This window comes from Lissotriton helveticus, chromosome 9 (genome assembly GCF_964261635.1).
Source record: "Lissotriton helveticus chromosome 9, aLisHel1.1, whole genome shotgun sequence".
NCBI lineage: Eukaryota > Metazoa > Chordata > Amphibia > Caudata > Salamandridae > Lissotriton > Lissotriton helveticus.
In genome coordinates, this window is record NC_136070.1 from 531549537 (window position 1) to 531570162 (window position 20626).

The 20626-nt window shown below is 49.1% G+C and overlaps 1 protein-coding gene across 2 annotated transcripts in view; it reads right to left on the reverse strand.

The window, feature by feature from the left end:
- Positions 1 to 9256, reverse strand: part of LOC144781505 (cytochrome P450 2F2-like) — a 678085-nt gene extending 668829 nt beyond the window's left edge. The window contains exon 1 of one of the 2 annotated variants that reach the window (XM_078660390.1): positions 9032 to 9256. The gene's annotated coding sequence lies outside the window, so the exon portion shown is untranslated. The remainder of the gene's footprint in view (positions 1 to 9031) is intronic. The other variant, XM_078660391.1, reaches the window with a different exon arrangement.
- Between the last annotated feature and the right edge of the window lie 11370 nt (positions 9257 to 20626).

Here is a 20626-nt window from a genome sequence, read left to right on the forward strand (position 1 = left end):
TGCCACTGGATTCAACCGAGCCTGGCTGATGAGGGGTGTTACCCTGAAACTGGACCCAGGTTGCTTGTTTCCGTTCCAGAGAAGACCTGGCTTGACAGTTCATGCTGAACTGTTCCCATGAGGCACAGGGTCAAGACTGATTTGCATATATCCGGGTCTGAACTGGGTTGGCGAAGTGAGCTAAAGAACGATGATGGATTCAACCCACATCTGTGGCTGGGGCTGAGTGCCTGAAAAGTTTCAGGGCTCTGTACATCCTCTCCTTGCGTTTGTTTAGTTCGCCCTAAGTTGGCAGGGTATGCTCAGACGTGAGTCCCTTGCTCACTTTGTCACTGGATTCAAGCTAGCCTGGCTGATGAGGGGTGTTACCCTGAAACTGGTCCCAGGGTGCTTGTTTCCAGTCCAGAGAAGACCTGGCTTCGCAGTTCGGGTTGGACTGTTCCCATGAGGCACAGGGGTCAAGGCTGATTTGTATATATCCGGGTCTGAACTTGCGTGGCGAAGTGAGCTAAAGAATGATGATGGATTCAGCCCAGATCTGTGACTGGGTGTGAGTGTCTGAAAAGTTTCAGCGCTTTGTCCATCATCTCCATGTGTTTTCTTTGTTCACCCTAAGTTGGCAGGGTATGCCCAGACGTGGGTCCCTTCTCACTTTGCCACTGGATTCAACCTAGCCTGGCTGATGAGGGGTGTTACCCTGAAGTTGGTCCCAGGTTGCTTGTTTCCGGTCCAGAGAAGACGTGGCTTGGCAGTTCGGACTGGACTGTTCCCATGAGGCAAAGGGTCAAGGCTGATTTACATATATCCGGGTCTGCACTTGCGTGGCAAAGTGAGCTAAAGAATGATGATGGATTCAACCCAGATCTGTGACTGGGTGTGAGTGTCTGAAAAGTTTCCGCGCTTTGTCCATCATCTCTTTGTGTTTGCTTTGTTCACCCTAAGTTGGCAGGGTATGCCCAGACGTGGGTCCCTTCTCACTTTGCCACTGGATTCAACCGAGCCTGGCTGATGAGGGGTGTTACCCTGAAACTGGACCCAGGTTGCTTGTTTCCGTTCCAGAGAAGACCTGGCTTGACAGTTCATGCTGAACTGTTCCCATGAGGCACAGGGTCAAGACTGATTTGCATATATCCGGGTCTGAACTGGGTTGGCGAAGTGAGCTAAAGAACGATGATGGATTCAACCCACATCTGTGGCTGGGGCTGAGTGCCTGAAAAGTTTCAGGGCTCTGTACATCCTCTCCTTGCGTTTGTTTAGTTCGCCCTAAGTTGGCAGGGTATGCCCAGACGTGAGTCCCTTGCTTTCTTTGCCACTGGATTCAAGCTAGCCTGGCTGATGAGGGGTGTTACCCTGAAACCGGTACCAGGATGCTTGTTTACGGTCCAGGGAAGACCTGGCTTGGCAGTGCGGACTGGACTGTTCCCATGAGGCACAGAGTAAGACTTATTTGCATATGGTTGGATCTGAACTGGGGTGTTGAAGTTAGCTACAGAACGATGATGGATTCAACCCAGACCTGTGACTGGGGGTGAGTGTCTGAAAAGTTTCTGCACTCCATACATCATCTCCTTGTGTTTGCTATGTTTGCTGTAAGTTGGCAGGGTACGCCCAGACGTGGGTCCCCTGCTCACTTTGCCACTGAACACAAGCTGATGAGGGATGTTACCCTGAAACTGGTCCCTGGATGCTTGTTTCCGTTACAGAGTAGACCTGGCTTGGCAGTTCGGCTGGACTGTTCTAATGAGGTACAGGGTCAAGACTGATTTGCATATAGCTGGGTCTGAACTGGCGTGGCGAAGTGTACTAATGAACGATGATAGATTCAACCCATATTTGTGATCGGGGGTGAGTGTCTGAAAAGATTCAGTGCTCCATCCATCATCTCCTTGTGTTTGCTTTATTCTTTTAAAGGGTGCAGATACCAGCATCCGTCTAAGCACTAGTGCGCTGACTGTCTCAAAAAAATGACTAGAAATGTTCAATAGAATTGTAAAAGTGCCTGTCAAAAAACGGGGCTGTTGTCTGCAGCATGAACAATTTCCAATCCCTAAAGTGCTGGTGCAATACAATATTAAAAAATCTCCCAGCATCATGAATAGCTAGAATCCAGATTCACGGTGAGACTGCTTAACTATAATTCATCAATTAAAAAAACGATTGAAGAACCAAAATGAAAGTTAAAAAGCAGCCCCTTTAAACCTCCAACAAAAATTCCGCAATTCTTTTATAAACATTCTATTAAAAGTTTTTTTAAAGAATCTTAGCATAGAATAAAAGGAGATAATCATTTCTTGCTCTGCCTTCAGACATTAAATATTGGAATTCTGAAGCGATTACGGCAACAGCAGAAGGCAGAGAAAGACCATGGCTTGTTAGGGCTCGCCTGGCGTTTCAGGGCGAAGCCCTGCCGCCAGCGAGCCTTATTGCCGTTGTGTTGCCTCCCCCAAGTGGCACAGACCGGTGCACGAGCAGACTCCGGTCTGGGAACGCGCTTCTAAGACACGCTTCCCAGAAACGGGCTAAGACTGCAGGCGCCGCCTCTGTCTCGAGCCGCAGGGAACGCCAACGTGCACGCTCACGGCATCACGCTCCTGCCCTTTCTTGTCTCTCCCAAGGCTGTTCTGTGCTCCAGGCCGACTTGTTTTACTGTTGTGAGGCCGCCCTGTTGTAACTATCTGTGGGATTGTGACACGTGATCCCAGGTATCCCTTTCTCGGCCCATTGTTGTCCTCCGGGGTGTGTTCGCATCTTCGGCTCTGGAACCTTCCCAGGCAGGTGGATCCCAGCGCCGCGAGTGAATCGCGCGAGCCATCTCTCCTGTTTATTGTTCTCCTCGGCAGACACTTCACGAGGAAGAATGGGCCGGGGCACCACGAGGTATAGTGGAGTCCGAGAACGTTCCACTCCATAGGGTCCCGCCTGCCTTGTGTAAAAGAGAGCCGGAAGTGTCTGCAGGTAAGTGACCCTTAGCTAAGATGTCTGATGTACTACTTTTCATTGCGAAGGAAAATCCAAATGAAAAAATGTCTTACTCGTGTAAATTAGAAATTGTACTCTCCAAATTCCTTCAGCGCTACGGATACACCACATTCTAATATAATATTTATAAGGCTTCAAAGCAATTTCTGACAAAAGTGCTAGTAATTTTAAACGTGTGCGATCCAAGCTGGAGTTCACAGGTACTGCTGCTGTGATACTTTTAGGGCGCACTTTGCTTCTTTGTGAGAGCGCTTCCCCCAGAACACGGTGCTTACACGTGGTATTAGGTGCAGTGCACCTGCGGTCAGTTTGGAATAGAACCATTTTCTGGTCCTCCCAGGACCAAGTAAGTGCCTGTATCTAACAGTTGGTGTGGGGTGAGGTTATTTCTGTGCTCCGACATGCCTGCTACCCGTTCACAGATTAGCGCTTCGGAGCCCCGTGCAGGTTATATTGCGCTTTAAGAAGTAGAACTGTGCGATACAGTGCAGAAGAGTGCGTTGTTAATTACTTAAATCACAACACCAGCGCCTTGTGGGCATCGGCGCAGAGAGAATTACAGGCAGATTAAATCTATGCCTGTAAACAAATGACGGAGAAGCAGCACTCACTATGAAGACAACATGTACATCGCACTGAGGTGTATGTCAGGCAGACCCCACGGCCGCTTTTAGGATCTGGCCGTATATGTTTATTTCAGATGCAGAAATTCAAAACTCAGGGTTTTACAGTGAATTTTTAAGCTTATTTCAATGATAACTTGTTTTCTCAGAGTCCATCCCCTCCTCTCTCACCCTATCCGTTTATTTTCACTCCCACTATTCCTTCTCCCCTCACCCTTTCTTCAACCACTCCCTTCTCTGACGCCTTCCCTTTCCCCGATTCTCTTCCCACTTCACCCCTCCCTGTTATTTTCTCCCCAGAAGCCACCCTCTTTCCTACCTCTCCCTTTCCCCTTCTCATTGACTTCTGTCGCTCACCCACTTCTGTCCCAGCCCGACCACCTAATGAATGTCACACTTGATGTATGCTCCATCTGTGTCCTACTCCTCACCACCACCACCCTCTCAGGTTTATCTACCACTCCGGCACCAGCGCCGAAAGCGAGCTGCACGCACTCCCCCAAACTTACACGGTCGCTCTGGACAGTGCTTCGGGGCTACACGTCTGGCATGAAGCACTATACAAACTTACTCCTTCACGCTCTCTGTGCCCTCCATCCGCTCCGTGCGCTTACTGGGAGGCACTAGTGGTGTTTACTCCTCAAAGGAAGGGGGTATAAGGCACACCCCAGACAAGGACTAGAGGGAATCATCTGGGTCCATTCGAAGGCCTCTGCCACAACAGAAGATGCCAAGACAAGGATGGGCAGGGAACAATGTGCCTGCTGACCAGTAGAGAAGCGAGGAGAGAGAGTGGGACCAACAGTCTCCGGTGGTAGGCAGGCGACAACCTGCACACAGGAAAAAACAAATGCACGGCAACCTTCGGTCTGGCTTTGTCCCTCCTCTCACCCGCGGCAGGGAGCATAGGGCAGTGATGGACATCAGACTGGTGTCATGAATTAAGTGTATTTATTTATTTACTAGTGAATGAGACGATTCTTACACCTCAGTAGGTTGTTATGGGATTCAGCAATCTCTTCATGTAGCCTGAGAGGAGACTGACCGAGTTCCTGCCACGGAAGTGGCTTCCTGCCCAAAGGGGACTGCTCTGAAACTCTTGAGTGTTGTCTTCCTTTAGCAATGCAATAGGCATGGTAGGGGGCAGGCGGGCAATTTTAGCAACTTCCCAATCTCACATGTTTACAGCGTTATTCAGTTGTGTGCTGATTGAAAAAACTCTCCCCTGTCAATATGTGTACTTTTCATTACCCCACTTACTAATATACTTTTGGTTTGTGCGAGTCACCTAAAGGTACGTTTCCACTTTTATTTTGAGTGGTGTATGGCTTTCCATGCTGCCCGAGACTAAAAGCAACATAATTCGGCAGAAAAGCGGAATTTAGAGCAAACAAGGGAGGGAAGGGGCATTTCGATTACACAGCCATATAGCAATCCATTTAGAGGGCAAAATATCGTTGATAAGAAAATTATCTGAGAAGCGACATACCGAGATGTATACAAAAAGAAAAAAAATTGCATTTGTAACAAATAAAATCTTGTTTCCTACAGCGCTTATGGCAGGAATCCTCTTTTTACTTTTCCATACCTACAACAAACATAACTTGGACTTATCCTGCATGCAGAAAGCATGGTACTTATCACATTAACGGAACGCTTTGAATTCACTTGTCTCCTTTTTTTACGTGTTCGTAAAGTGTTTGGTTGACTCACTGGCCCACATGCCAAGTCTGTCTCTCGTCGAAGCTGGTGGATATTTTATTGGAGAATTAGGGGGCAGATTTACAAGCCCCTTGCGCCTCATTTACACCGCCGTTGCGTCACTTTTGTGACGCAGCAGCGGCGCAAATCCTGCTCCATGGTGCGGGGGTACTTACAACGTGACGCATCTGGGAGATGCGTCATGTTGTAAAGCCCTGCGCCACATGTAGGCGTTCCAGTGTAGGAGGGGGCGTTCCGGCGCAGGAACACCTCCTAAAAGTGACTGAGTGAAATCTACAAGATTTCACTCAGTCACTTTTAGGCCCATGCTGCGTCAAAACCCTGCGCCTGCTTGAAGCAGGCGTAAGGATTGACGCAGCATTTACTAGATAGGGCCCCCAAAGCATTGCTGGAGCTGCGTCGCGCTTGCGAGGCAACTCCAGCAATGCGTCACTTTTACAGCACAGATGCGTCACACATCTCTGCCGTTTTTGCACCATCGTGCGCGGCATTTTAAATGCGGCGCATCCATGATGGCGGAGCTGTGGCGCAGAATAACTGGCGCATCCCTGCTGATCTGCAGGGATGCGCCAGTTATTGTAAATATGCCCCTAAGTGTTTTAAACAGTGTCGAACGAGAAAAAGAGGGTCGTCGCTGGGAGAGCCCGCAGCATGAAAGTGCAAGACCTGCTAAAAGGGTCAGCCATCCAGTGATTGTTAAAAGTAATAAAGGGACACACAAAGTATGCTACGGAATGACCCTGTAATTATTGGCTTCATCTTCTGAGAGTGAGCCACCAGACTCACTGTTACTCAAGCTATACATACCATGCCATAACATACTATACAATGACAAACCATACTTTTCCATAATACAGAATAACAGGAATACCATTTCTTGACAACCAACATCATACCATACCACATCATACTATTCAATGACAGATCATACCATACCACAGCTTACAATGATGTTTACAGCTGAAAAAGTCTCCCCTTAACTCGTGAGTTTGTTGCCACACAAACTCCTATCCGAGCATCCCCCTCCTTGGAATTGGTCAGAAGTTTACAATTACACACTGGGGAAGTAGCAGTTTTTAATAAAATCACAACTCAGAAGTACAGCTATAAAGTTGTGAGTTGGACAGCTTTCCATGCTGACTATTGCTGTGGCGGAGTCCCGGGCAAGGAAAATGGCGGGGACTCCTTTTGGCGGGGACTGGCCTAATCCTGGAACAGGGAGGGCAGTCCAATGGGGCTCCGGGCTGGCGGGAGAGGGGGCCGTCCTGCTGGTGGTCCTGGACTCTCCGGCCCTACCCGAGATGCCGGTGCTTGGAGGAAGCAACTTTGTGAGAGCTGGTGCGCAGTAAAAGGCACCAAGCAGTGCCCTGGTGGCCGCGTCTAGGGGGTAGACGATGGGTAGTTACCTCAAATGGAAGCAATGGAGGTGGGTTGTGGCCTGCTGGTACAACCCGCATCCCGAGGGGCTCTGGAGATCCTGAATTGTAAATACTATTGTAACCTGCGGTTCAAATGAATAATGCTTAACACAATGTTTATCAATGAGTGTTGTTTTGGTAATAAAAGTTGGTCGAATGTTGACAGTGCCTCAGCAAATAAAGATGACTTGATGAAAATTAATAAAGACTACGCAGTGAAGACCACCCACTGGTATGGTGCCTTTTTGTGGCGGGAGATGGGGGCAAAGTTTTGTGTGCGAATCGCACGTGATATGCCTACTATGATGAGGGGACAATTGTAGATTTACACCCGTGAGGAACAGTACTACTACATGAACAGATTACCACTCAATTTGTGAATTGCACCCCGAAATTTGGTGGAAAATAAACATTTCAGTTGAGTTATTGGGATTGAGGCTGTGGGCAGAGAGCAGGTTATTGCTGATACATGAACAATGTGATTGTAATAAGAAGTCTGGGAAAACAAAGTTAATGTTTCTCCATAAGTTTCTATCTGGTGCAATGATAATTATAACTGGTATTTGCACCATTAATATTGCAAGTCCAGTGGGTCTGTCCAGTATTTATCTGTTGCCAACATTTATTCCTTCGTAGAATCAGCGTTAAGCTTGCTTGGCGGCAAAGGGCGTGTTTTTTCCTCACTAGTGAGATATATCAGGGGGTTAGTGCACCGTTCAAAGACATGCAGGTCATAGTTTAAACTCACGCTACGGCCACTTCATCATTTCATCCTTTCAATGTCAATAAAACAAACACTATTGACTTGTGTGACTACAGCTGCTAATTGAAAGCATAGAGCCAATTCAGTTTTATGGCGTGCTCTGTAACGGTAGACTTCGCTTCTTGCCTCGCCTAGGGTAGCCTCAAGTATATTAACTGAAGCTTAATTTTACATACCCCTGTATGTTGATAAAGATTCCTGGGTTATTCTGCTGCCATTATTGCCCTTGATTGTCTCTCTCTCTCTACAGAAACATAGGCAATAGTATGCAACGAGAAACAAAGTTGTACAACTAGTGTGCATTCTTCCAAACAGCTTTGAGTATTACTCTTCACTTGTACGTCTCTGATGGCACAATACACAAATCCACACCACACAATTCCACAACTAATTCCAATCCACATCATTCCACTGCACACTACATACATCCATAACACCTGGGTAAAAGACATTGTCATTTACAACAGCAATAGCTCTAACTTCAGTAAATGCGAGACCTACTGCATTTCCAATGCTTGTTTAGAGAGTGGTCGACAGAATATGAATATTTTGAGCAGTGGCTGCTGATGAACTTTGTTAGTGATAAGGTCTAATTACAGCCTCAAATGTGCCTTTCGAGTGAGAGAAGCAAAAGAGCCTGCCTTCTATTAGAAGAGTGAGTGTGAGGTGGTAAGGAACTTTTCTCTCCCACTCCGACTGAGAACATTAAAAAAAAAAAATACAGGGACAAACTGTGAGTTTTACTGCGCATTTTTGCATAAGTGACCTATGATACACAACCATTAACTTCAGTCCCACATTGTAACCACGCTAGTGTGAACCGTCACATCACACACAGACACGTGTTGGGTGCTGGATGCTCACGTGGCAATATTGCTTCCACATGTGCTTTCCATCCAGCGTTTGTAATGAGGGGGGGAGGGGAGGGAGCGGGCTTAATTTCGTGTTTTCCACTTCAGTTTCCATCACGCAGCACCTACAGTAGGATTTATAGCAAAAACAACAATTGCTGGGCAATTTGTTTGAGACCACTCTGTGAAAGCAAACTCAGAAATGTTCATTTTGGGGCATTAGAAGGATATATTCACATTATGCAGCACAATGTCACAATAACACGATGGAATAATTCCACTCAGTTTAGGAAAAAACACACTGATGTAAATGTTTACTCATATTAGTATTGCTTTCGAATTCTGTTTTAGGATAAAGCTTGAGCAATGGGGAGGGGTGGGGGGAATCAGCTACATCTGAAAGTAAGTAAAACCCGTAGAGATGGCGAGTATTATATATAGATGGAAGCAAAAAACATAAAATGATTGGCAAAGCAAAGTCACCAAAATAAAAACTGTGTAATTGGCGTTAACTAATAGGACAACAAGACACTCTTATTCTGCATGCATTTTGAACACAGGAAAAGCAAAGCGGGTCACACATATCCTTAAAGGAAACCTTAAAGTACCGGAATGATATATTAACACATTTTTTCCTCCCCCTTGACCCACCTCCCTGATATACACACAGCTTACCTTATATTCTTCTCAAGCACTGAGAGGTTGGGCGTAATACAGTACTTGCTCCTGTCAGCTTGTGAATGAATATAAATGTCCTAAAAGTATATAGAACAGGCTTAAGGCAGCGATCGTAGAAAAAGAGCACCAGAGCTCAGGCAGAGACGGCACTTGTAAAGTCAGTTTCCAAAAAGTTTCAGAGTCAATAGTTGCATGCAATAGACAATTTCGCAATTGCTTGATATCGTCTCCCGTTTCATCTGGTACCAATGCCAGAATGTTTGGAAATTGTTCTGCACACAGGATTCTGGCCCCTGGTTTAGCTGGGTTGGTTTGTCCTCAAGTGCCTGCTAAGTCAGTTAAATGCATTGCAAAGAAAACCCTGCGGTTTATTTACAAGCCCCTTGCGCCGCCAGTGCGTCACTCATAATATAGGGGAAAAGTGACCTGCGGGCGCCACAGGGGGCTTGTAAATAAGCCCCTAAATTGGGTGTGGTCTGATGTGTATCTAGGGCAGGATATGTTCTGACTCTGAAGTTATTTAAGGTCAGGCATCAGATGCTTATTCAGTTCTTTTTTTTATCTTTTGAGATCTGTTCATCGAGATGTGTTTTCTTGAAAATGAAACGTTAGGAAATGCAGTGGAGAAAAACACTAAAGTATGAGCTGCTCATACAAACCATAGGACAAGTCAAGCAAGGTCTGTTAGAAGTTATTGAGGGGCCAGGTTAAAAATGTACACACGGGGCCCACTTATTCTATTTATGTGAGGTAACATGGGCACCTGGCACGGCTACCTGATTCAAAGTACAAACAAGCATTGGCAAAGTCAATAGCTGTGATGCTGGCAGCCAGCTTTTTAGGTCTCGCGACCTATCGATGCGCGCATGCACATCGAGCGGAGCGAGAATTCAAGCGGCGAAAACATCATGAAACCACCAGCTTTTTGCTGGCGTTTTCATGAAGTTCATGTGAACCACGTGTTCAAACATGAACGCGCATCAGCCTCCCTCCATTTGCCGCACAGCACATCAAAGGGCTTCGCCCAGCGTGCGCTCTGCGGCTTCTCCTCCCCTAATTACGCCGCACACAGCCTTCCTTTCATTTCTCCTCCCCCTCCCCAGCCAGCTTCCCCCAGGCCGTGTTCCCTCAGATATGCTATTGCATATCGTTGGCGACCTCTTGTATTTTGTTGCTCTTGATACTTGCACAACTGTCACTATTGTCTCATGTAACGTAACGTTTGCTTTTGTAACATGCTCACTTGTAATTTTTGCTTCATGTATCACTACTGTTGTCCTCGCTTTATAAAAACTGCTCCCTCGCTCTTCTGCCGCCGCCATCGCCTTGGGCTCTCGCGCTCCTTTCTCCCTCTCTCCCGCTGCCTAGTCCTCCCACCCCCTCCCTCTCCAGCGCGCGCTCCACTCGCATCTGCCTGCTGCTCCGACCCAGCAATGCCGAGAAGCTTGTTTCCTCTAAGAACATATCGTTTGCTACCTCTTGTATTTTGTTTGCTCTTGATACTTGCACAACTGTCACTATTGTCTCATGTAACGTAACGTTTGCTTTTGTAACATGCTCACTTGTAATTTTTGCTTCATGTATCACTACTGTTGTCCGCACTATATAACAAGCATTGGCATAGCCAATAGGTCTCGCTTGTGGGACCTTAGAAGTATTTAGTTTTGCAGCACAATATCCTTGTTGCATAATCGGATATTGTGCTGCAAAACTAAATACTTCTAAGGTCCCACAAGCGAGACCTATTGGCTATGCCAATGCTTGTTGGCTTTGCAAATGCTTGCTTATTTTTACCATGGTTTTGTAAAACTCTATTGGTGGGGAGTTGCTAGCCACGCGTTAATATACAAAAAAAACTTTGACTAAAATTAAAAATATGGTCCTGAGGAGGGTGGAGGATCTGGGTATGTTTAAAAACTGCATATCGTCAGTGCTATCTATAGGACCACTCCCCTCGTCACATTGCTTTCTGGGTGGGTTAGGCCCATAACCACGCTGTGGAGACTCCTTGTGGAGGTGCTAGAAAACAGAGAGGGGCTTATTTACAAGTGCATTTGCTCTGCTTGTACAACATTTTTTCCCATATTAAATATGACGACGGCACAAGGGGCTTGTAAATATCCCCAGAATTCCTAGGGCATGTGAAGTAGTTATCCACCACACACTTCTTTAATGAGAACATGCACACTACTAATTAGGGAGCATACTTACAAGCCCCTTGCGCTGCTAGTACGTCACTTTTTGTGATGCGCTGGCGGCGCAATTCTCTGCCCCATATTTACAAGGACAGGAAAAGCCACCCTGCGTGGCTTTTCCTGTCCTTGTAAATATGACCCCTTTACAAGCAGCACTTTGTATGAAAGGGGCGTTCCATGGGTGTTGCTGTGGGAGTTCCCACACAACACCCATGGAACCAGACACATTTCCAGATTTACGAGGAATCATAAACCTGGAAATGCGTTAGAATGCTATGCCACCCTAGGGGTGGTGTAGCGAGGCGCAACAAGGAGAAATGTTTTTATTTCTCCAGTTTTTTTCTCTCTTTGAATGCTTGCTGCATTCTACAGCATGCATTCAAGAGGAAAATGCCTGTTATTATTGTTTTCGTGCAGGAAGGGGCCTCTTGTTGCACATAAACAATTTCCCCATGACGCAGCATCCTTGCAACCATGGTGCAAGGGTGCCTGCGCAGGCGCATGGCAGTTGTTTGTGCGCTAGCGCAGGGGAGAGCTCAGGAATGTGACATATCATTGTATATATGTTGCATTCCTTTGCTCTGAAAGTGCAGACGTGTGGTGCACCCAAAAGGCTTGCGGTGGCGCGCTGCTGCACTTTCTTGTAAATCTGTCCCAGGATGACGGAATGGGAGGCTTACCAGTTAGGACTGTGATTTTAATGTATGGGTTACATGCATGGGGTGCATGCACAGCTGGACTGCGAGCTTATACACTTGGAAAGTAAGCAGGCAGACTCAGATATCCACACCGAATGGGACCCTAACACCTGTAGGTAGCAGGAGAAGATGAAGCGCCAAATGGGACACTTGATTCTGTCTCAAAATACTACTGCACCCAATATCGACCAAGATGGTTTAGTAAAAGCAATAAGACAGGTAGAATGTTAGTTTTGCTACTAAAAAGAGACTGGCCCCAGTCTCATATCCTCTCCTTGATCGGGGGGATGGTACGGCTATGGTAGCCCACAACCAAACAAACATAGCCTGTGTGGAATACCTGCGGGAGGGCTTCATGCAGAGGCCACTGGCAGCTGCAGATGTACTGGAAGAGTACCTCCGGGCAGCGGCACTGCCCAGATTGAGCCAGGAGCATCAATCTCTCCTGAAACCCCCTTAATGTTGGAGGAGGTTCAGGAAGTGCTAGCGGACATTTAGCAGGGGAAGACCCCGGGTACTGAGGGCTTTCTGGCAGGATTATACTAGACACTGCCGCTGCCACTGTCGTCGGTCGCCCTAGAAAAATTATTTGAAGTGTACGTTATTGTTATTGTTAAGTGCTCTTATAACGTGCAATAGCTACTACGAAGAGTGTCCCAGTGCAGATCCAAGAGGAGTCCCTGAGCTACACCACCATCATTTAGGAGAACAGGTGAGCTTTTAAATGTTTCTTGAAGGCTAACAGGTCTTGAGTATTGCGCAGTAGAAATGGAAGGGCATTCCAAGCCTGGGCACCCTTAACAGCCAGAGAGTAGTCGCCCAGCTTGTGCCGGATGAAACGGGGCCCCCTAGCTGGAAGGAGGGCTGAAGAACACAGTTGTCTCAGCGGGACATAAAAGGAGAACCACTTCTGTAAATAGGCGGGCCCACGGCCATAGAGGGCTCGAGGAGCAATGACCAGGGATTTAAATTTGACCCGATCATCCCCATGGGAAGCCAGTGGAGTGTGCGGAGATGTTCACGCACACTGCTCCTCTTAGCGATTCCCAAGAGCAGCATGGCGGCTGCATTCTGAATGACCTGGGGTCTATTCAGAGAGTATCCAGGGATGCCTATGTACATTAGCTTAGTCCAATCGAGAAAGGATCAAGGCACGGAGAACCGACTCTTTGGCAGGCCTGGGAAGGAGAGGTAAAAAACTCCGTAGTGTTTTGAGAAGTCCAAAACAGCTGCCTGAGAGCTTTTTCACCTGAGCAGGAAAGGAGAGGTTATCCACAAACCACACTCCTAGGTTTTTTGCGGATTTCCGTTGGAGGTTGGTAAAGGGAATCCAGGAGGCCAGATCGTGTTTCTAAAGCCAGGGTTGAAATTACCGTAGAGTAGGATCTATGACTTGTCTTCATTATATTTCAGTTGGGCCGCTGCAAGCCACTCAAAAACCGAAGACAAGCAATGCTGTACAAAGGATACCGAGTCCTCATCCTTTTCCCAAGTAAAGAGGAGCTGGGTGTTGTCAGCATAGGCTTTCACCTTAGCCCCCAACTCCTCGGCTAAATAGACCAGAGGAGTAACGTAGATATCAAAAAGAAGGGCGCTAAGGGAAGACCCCTGTGGGACACCAGTGGTGACTGGCTGCGGAGTAGAAGCGGCCGGTGGCAACCAAACCTGTTGAGCCCGCCCTTCAAGGAAAGACCTCAGCCAGCCCCAGGCAGCGCCAGAGACACTAATCTCGGTGAGTCGGGCGAGCAGTAGGGAGTGCGGGACCGTATCGAATGCTGCCGACTGCTCTGATGATTAGAAAGTCTGGAGCGTTGCCCCAGAGTATGAGTGAGGTGACGATAATATTGACTTTTAAGGACAGCAAAGACCCTGCTGAGCTCACATCATGTAGGCCCCTCCCCATGCTTAACAAGGTCTTTAAAATACCCTGCAAGCATTGGCTGCCAGATTTTCACAAGTGACCCAGACATTGATACACTCAGTCCAGATTGGGTTTATCCCAGGAAGGAGCACCATGTCTAACCTGTGTCGCTGAACCATATTATGCACATGCTTGCTTGCTCTACGGACAGCTTTGCGGTGGTGACTTTATATTTTGAAGGTCTTTCAACCCAGTTTCAACACAGTGGGGTGGCAGTATATATGGACTGTCCCACAACATATGGAATTTGGCTCTAACTTCATACAATCGGTGTGGCTCTTATACATACAAGAAGGGGTCCACCTCGTTGATACCCCACACGTGGTGTATGCTGATGATGCCTTGGTCTAGTTGCAGAACCCAGAATGGTCAGTGCTGGTGCTAATGTGGGAGCTGAGTAGATATGCAGACGTTTCAGAATTGCCTATGAACAGGGCCAAGTCCAAGTTGTTATCTCTGGCGGGGCTGGGGTAGGAGGACTTGGAGCTCCCACAGGTCCTGGGGCTGCACAGGAAAAGGGATGCTTTCCAATACCTTGGGATCTGGTTCACACGGGATCCGGAGGCCAACTATGCCCTCAATGTGGGGAAGATGTAGTGGGGGGCTTGCTTGGTCTCTCAAGTTCTGTAAGATGCTCCCACTGTCTTTGGGGGTGGGAGGCGGATTTCTGGGTAAAAATCCTCTCCCTACTGTGATGCATCTACATAGTACAGAATGCAATGTGCCAGGTCCCCCTCCTCCACGTTAGTGCAGCTGAATAAACTGCTGGAGAACTTGGTTTGGATGGGCAGTCGGAGTCAAGTCTAGCTTGATACACTTAAGATCCCTTGACGGAACAGAGGCCTTGGGTTACCTGATCACTTTTTGTATTATGCAATGTCACTCAGACCCTGACTTCAGGTTAGGTCGCCCCCACGCCGCTGCTGCCTGCTCTCCCTGGTTGCCCGCTGCCTCCTTGCTGCTCGGATTTTCCCGCCGCTGCTCCCTGCTGCCCCGCCCCCCCGGACTCCCCTGCATCCCCATTCGCCACCCCGCTCCCGCCACCCAGCTGCTCCTCCCTCCCGTCAGAGCTCTTAAGGAGTCCTCGCAGCAGCGCAGGGAGCGACCTCTGACCCTGACTTCAGGTTAGGTCGCCCCCACGCCGCTGCCGCCTGCTCTCCCTGGTTGCCCGCTGCCTCCTTGCCGCTCGGATTTTCCCGCTGCTGCTCCCTGCGGCCCCGCCTCCCAGACCCCCCTGCATCCCCATTCGCCGCCCCGCTCCCGCCACCCAGCTGCTCCTCCCTCCCGTCAGCACTCTTATGCAGACCACGCAGCGACCACGCAGCGGACGTGCGCAGCGGGCGCGCCTACGGCAAGCCCGTCTGCGCCCGTCCACGCCTGTACCGCGCCCAGCGCTAGGACCCCTGGCCCTCCACGGTACCAGCCCACACGTCGGACTTACGATGCCGCCACCCTCCACGCACTCAACCCGGCCGGAACCCCGCCTCCCTCAGCCAGAACCCTCCCACCGACCACAACGGACCCCAACAAAGCAGCCTGCAACTTCACACAGTGGCTCACCAACTGCGCCGATGACCTCGCACCACTGAAGAACCCTCCCAGCAGCAAGAAAGCCTTGTGGTTCATCAACGAACTCAAAACCTCCAAGAAAAACTGCCGCACCCTCGAGGAAGCCTGGCGCCACGACCAGACTACAGAAAACATGACAGCACTCAAGAACGCCACCCGCATACACCACCAGCTGATCCGCACCACCAAAAGGGCAACATTCAAAGAACGACTGGACAACAACACCCACAACTGCAAGGAACTCTTCAGCATCGTCAAAGAGCTCTCCAACCCTAGCGCCTGCAACAACGACATCACACCCTCGCAAGACGTCTGCGACTCACTCGCCTCGTTCTTCCACCGCAAGATCGCTGACATACAAAACAGCTTCGGCGCACAGACCACGCACCCAACCACCGAACCTGCGCCCCCCCACCACCACCCTCTGCAACTGGACCCCGGTCAGCACCGAAGACACCACCCGCACGATGAACACCATCCACTCCGGATCCCCAACCGACCCCTGCCCGCACCACGTCTTCAACAAGGCCGACTCCATCATCGCACCCCAACTCCGGGATATCATCAACATCTCCTTCGCCACCGCCACCTTCTCGGAAAACTGGAAACATGCCGAGCTCAGCGCCCTCCTGAAGAAACCCACTGCGGACCCCACGGACCTCAAGAACTTCCGCCCCATCTCGCTCCTCCATTTTCCTGCCAAAGTCATCGAGAAGACCGTCAACAACCAACTCGCAGCCTTCCTCGACACAAACGGATCCCTCAACCCCTCACAGTCCGGTTTCTGAGCTAACCACAGCACCGAGACCGCCCTCATCGCAGCCACCGATGACATCAGATCCCTGCTTGACACGGGGAAACAGCTGCCCTCATCCTCCTGGATCTCTCAGCAGCGTTCGACACAGTATGCCACCGCACACTAATACAGCGCCTCAGCAACACCGGAATCCAAGGGAAGGCACTGGAGTGGATCATCTCGTTCCTCGCCGGAAGAACCCAGAGAGTTCGCCTCCCCCCGTTCCGATCCGCGGCCACCGAAGTCATCTGCGGCGTACCTCAAGGATCCTCGCTCAGCCCCACCCTCTTCAACGTCTACATGAGCTCCCTCGCAGCCATCGCACGCCAACACAACCTAAACATCATTTCCTACGCTGAGGACACCCAGCTGATCCTCTCCCTCACCAACGACCCTGCCACCGCCAGAGCCAGCCTCCAGGAAGGAATGAAAGACGTCGCAGATGGATGAAGACCAGCCGCCTGAAACTGAACTCAGACAAGACGGAAGTCTTCATCCTGGGATCATCCCCCTCCGCCTGGGACGACTCCTGGTGGCCCCCTGCCTTGGGCACCACCCCCAAGCCAACGGACCACGCACGTAACCTGGGTTTCATCCTGGACTCCTCCCTCACGATGACCAAACAAGTCAACGCCATCCTGCTTCAACACCCTGCGCATGCTTCGATAGATCTTCCGATGGATCCCCACCGAAACCAGGAAGACGGTCACCCAAGCCCTCGTCACCAGCCGACTGGACTACGGGAACACCCTCTACGCGGGAACCACAGCCAAACTACAGAAAAGACTCCAGCGCATACAGAACGCCTCCGCACGACTCATCCTGGACATCACCCGCCACAACCACATCTCTGCCCACCTGAGAGACCTGCCCTGGCTCCCCGTCAACAAAAGAATCACGTTCAGACTCCTCACCCACGCACACAAGGCTCTCCACGACTTGGGCCCCAAGTACCTCAACAACCGCCTCACATTCTACACACCCACCCGTCAGCTCCGCTCGACCAGCCTCGCCCTCGCCACCGTCCCACGTATTCGCAGAGCCACCGCCGGAGGAAGATCTTTCTCCTACCTGGCGGCCAAGACATGGAACTCCCTCCCCATCCACCTACGACTGACCCAGGACCATCTCTCCTTCAGGAAACAACTCAAGACCTGGCTATTCGAGCAGTAGCGGATCCCTCCCCTCCCAGCGCCTTGAGACCCTAGCAGGTGAGTAGCGCGCTTTACAAATATGCCTGATTGATTGATTGATTGATTGACTCACAACTCCAGCACATGGTGCAGTGGCTAGATAAGGACCCGAACTGGGAAAAAGCCCTCCTAGTGGGAACATTCGACCCAGAAACACTTCTGGAGGTCCTCATGATGAGGAGAGCAGTCCATGACTCCCTCTCCTATTTCATGCAACAGATGGGCCGAGTTTGCATCATGGTAATGGTAGTGGCAGTGGTTCTGTGTAAGGAGCCTTATGTGGAAGATTTGTCCCTCTATGCCCTTAGACTGTATTCTGTCCTTTTACGGTATATGTCCTTTGCAAGGTGGTGGGAGGGGGCTGCAGGACTGCAGGGGACCTCTGTATCAGCAAATGGTTCATCATTTTTTTACCATACCCAAGAGTGGTTACTAACCACTGGTTAGGGGTTCTTATCTTATCTGTTTGATGTTTGCGCATCGCTGTTCCGGTTTCCGGATTCCAAGCTTTCCACTTTACAGGCTAAGGTCGCAGCCACGGTGAACTTCGGCAGCAGCGGCGATAACAGACTCCCAACACGTACATGTACTGCACCGGCACTGGCAGCGCACATTCGCCGCTGCCACCGCCATTACATCCCTGCCATCGTCCGACACCACGAAGACAGCGGGAAATGGCCCGGTAAGCCAGTTCAATCGCTCCGGGTGCCTGCCGCTCACGTGGTTGTCGAGGCTTGCTGCCTGGGAAGGTGATTGGCTGTGGACTGGTCACCTGCCTGCAGCAGAGGGGGCAGGGGGGAAGCGGGGGCAAGCGGGTCAAGGAGGGTGCGGCAGACAGGCTTGTCCCACCTCAGCACATTCGGCATACTCTGCTTATCTTCTTCACCCAGCTCGCCTCGCACTGTGTTGTTCTCTTGCCCTCTCCCGGCCTCTCCTGCCCTCTCAGCTCTATCTGCATCTACTCTTCTGCCAGCCTGCCCATTTGACTTTGCGCCTGGCCTGCTCTCTGCCCTCTGCACCCTCTGCACTAACGCCGAGCTCCTGACCGTGGCACAGACCTGAAACATCCAGAAGCTCTTCGGTGGAGCTCAGTACTTAGAGGAGTGCGAGGAGCAGCACCGTAGGAGAAGAGGGACAGGGGAGACAGGTGGAGGGAAGAGACGGTGCATGGTGCTCGGGGCAGGGGCGTAGGAGACACTAAGGGGCATATTACCAAGGGCAATATCGCCGCTTTAGCGGCGATAATTTTATCGACCTATTCCCTAGCTGTCGCTAACACCAGTTAGCGACAGCTAATAGGCGATAGTGGGCATTTAGGGGCCCACTCTGCATGTCAGCGATGATTATCGCTAATGACATGCAGAGTGGGCGTGCCAAGATGTTAGTGACTGGAAACAGTCGCTAACATCGCTATCCCCTATTACCAACTTTTGGAAATAATCGCGCTAAGCGAGATTATCTCCAAAAGCTATCGCCTGCCCAGAGCAGTTCTTAGCCATGTTATCCAATGGTAAGTGGATAACATGGCTAAGAGCATTTGCTCGCTAATGCATGAATATCGCTGACTTTTAAGCGATATTCATGCATTTCGGCCGATTTTTATCGCTTAGGAGATAAACCTTGATAATATCAAGGCTCCTAAGCGATAAAAATTGTCGGAGCGCGGCGATATTTAAATGCCCGCTAACCAAGCTTAGCAATAATTATCGCTATAGCTTGGTAATATGCCCCTAAATTTCTGGGGGGGACAGGGACAAACTTGTGGTCTTTCCAGTGACCCTATAGAAATCGCCTGTTGCATGAGACCGTACGCCCGTTTATACGATCAGATAGTTTTAAAGTGAAACATTGAGAAAGGCAGGCATGTTGTCACAGTTTGTAAGCATGCTTTATTGTTATTTGTATTCACAAAGTAATTAGACAAATGTGGAAAAATCATGTATAGTTTTTTATAGTGCTACTCATAGTTCACTCAGTTCTATGATCTGCAAGGTACACGTTCTTTGAAGCAGGCACATTAACACTCCGCACTTCTTTACGATGAGCCAAAACTTCCACTAGACAAAATGTCGAACTTTTATTAGTAGGAACATTAATCACCAGCGTTATCTTGACATTTTTATTGTTGACTGAAAACTGCCTGATGCACAAGGAAGTTCATTTTCTTCTAAACCAAATATTATTTTTAAACACAGTGCCCCCACCAAAGTCAACGCCAGGTGCGGCTGTACCGGTTGCATCGCCTTAAAGCCAGTCCTGCTCCCAGCAATGGGGTAGGACAAGCATTTACAGAAGTGGGGACAGAGCTAACCTCAAAGCCATTATAGGAGGAAAAAGATCTATGTAAGTGGTGGAGTGTAATACTCCACCAAACGGCAGCAAGCAAAATGATTTAACAGATTTCTTGTACATAATTTAAGGGAGAAAAGACTTCAACTATGGAGAATTGTTTTAAAAAATTGGGATCAAATTTCGAAAACGCAGCAGACCCTTAGGGGGCATTCATGAAATATTCCAGTACTTTCATGGTGCACCTTGGAAGCCTGGCTTTTCCTAGGAGTAAATCTGATTTTTTTTGTAAATGTCTTAAGCCAGAAATAACTTCCACTATACCAAGATCCTAATTTTTCATGGGTGTGATGTACCCACTTAGGCCAATGACTACATTCCATATGACAGTGCCAGAATGTTACCATGGATACTGCAGCCACAGTCATGGGTACCTTTAAAAATTTCCTCCAGTATACAAGAGTCAGAATTATGCCATTGACAACCCATTCATAAAATGAGTACTGGAAATCTTATGACAAGAGTTACCTCAAATATCAGTTCCAACATTTTGCTGTGGATCCTGCGCATATGCTAAGAATTATGTGCATCATATCAGGACCTTCTGCAGGTGTGGTGCTGGGTGTTCTATGTCCCTACCGCTGGGTATGAATGGGTTATCAGCTTTCTGAGTTAGACAGTTTGAGACCCCACAGCCACTGACGGTGCCTTCATAGAAGCATGTCAAGGCCTGCAGATGGCCATAGGTAATGCCTCCCATCCATATGCTGTTAGTGCCCATGTCCATAAGGCATGAATAACCTCCAGTGTGCCAGACCAGCACCACACTTGTATGCATAACAAACATACACTCACACAGACATTCTCACTATATCTCTTGCACTCTTTCGTACCTTTGTACTCCGTCACACACACACACACACACACACAC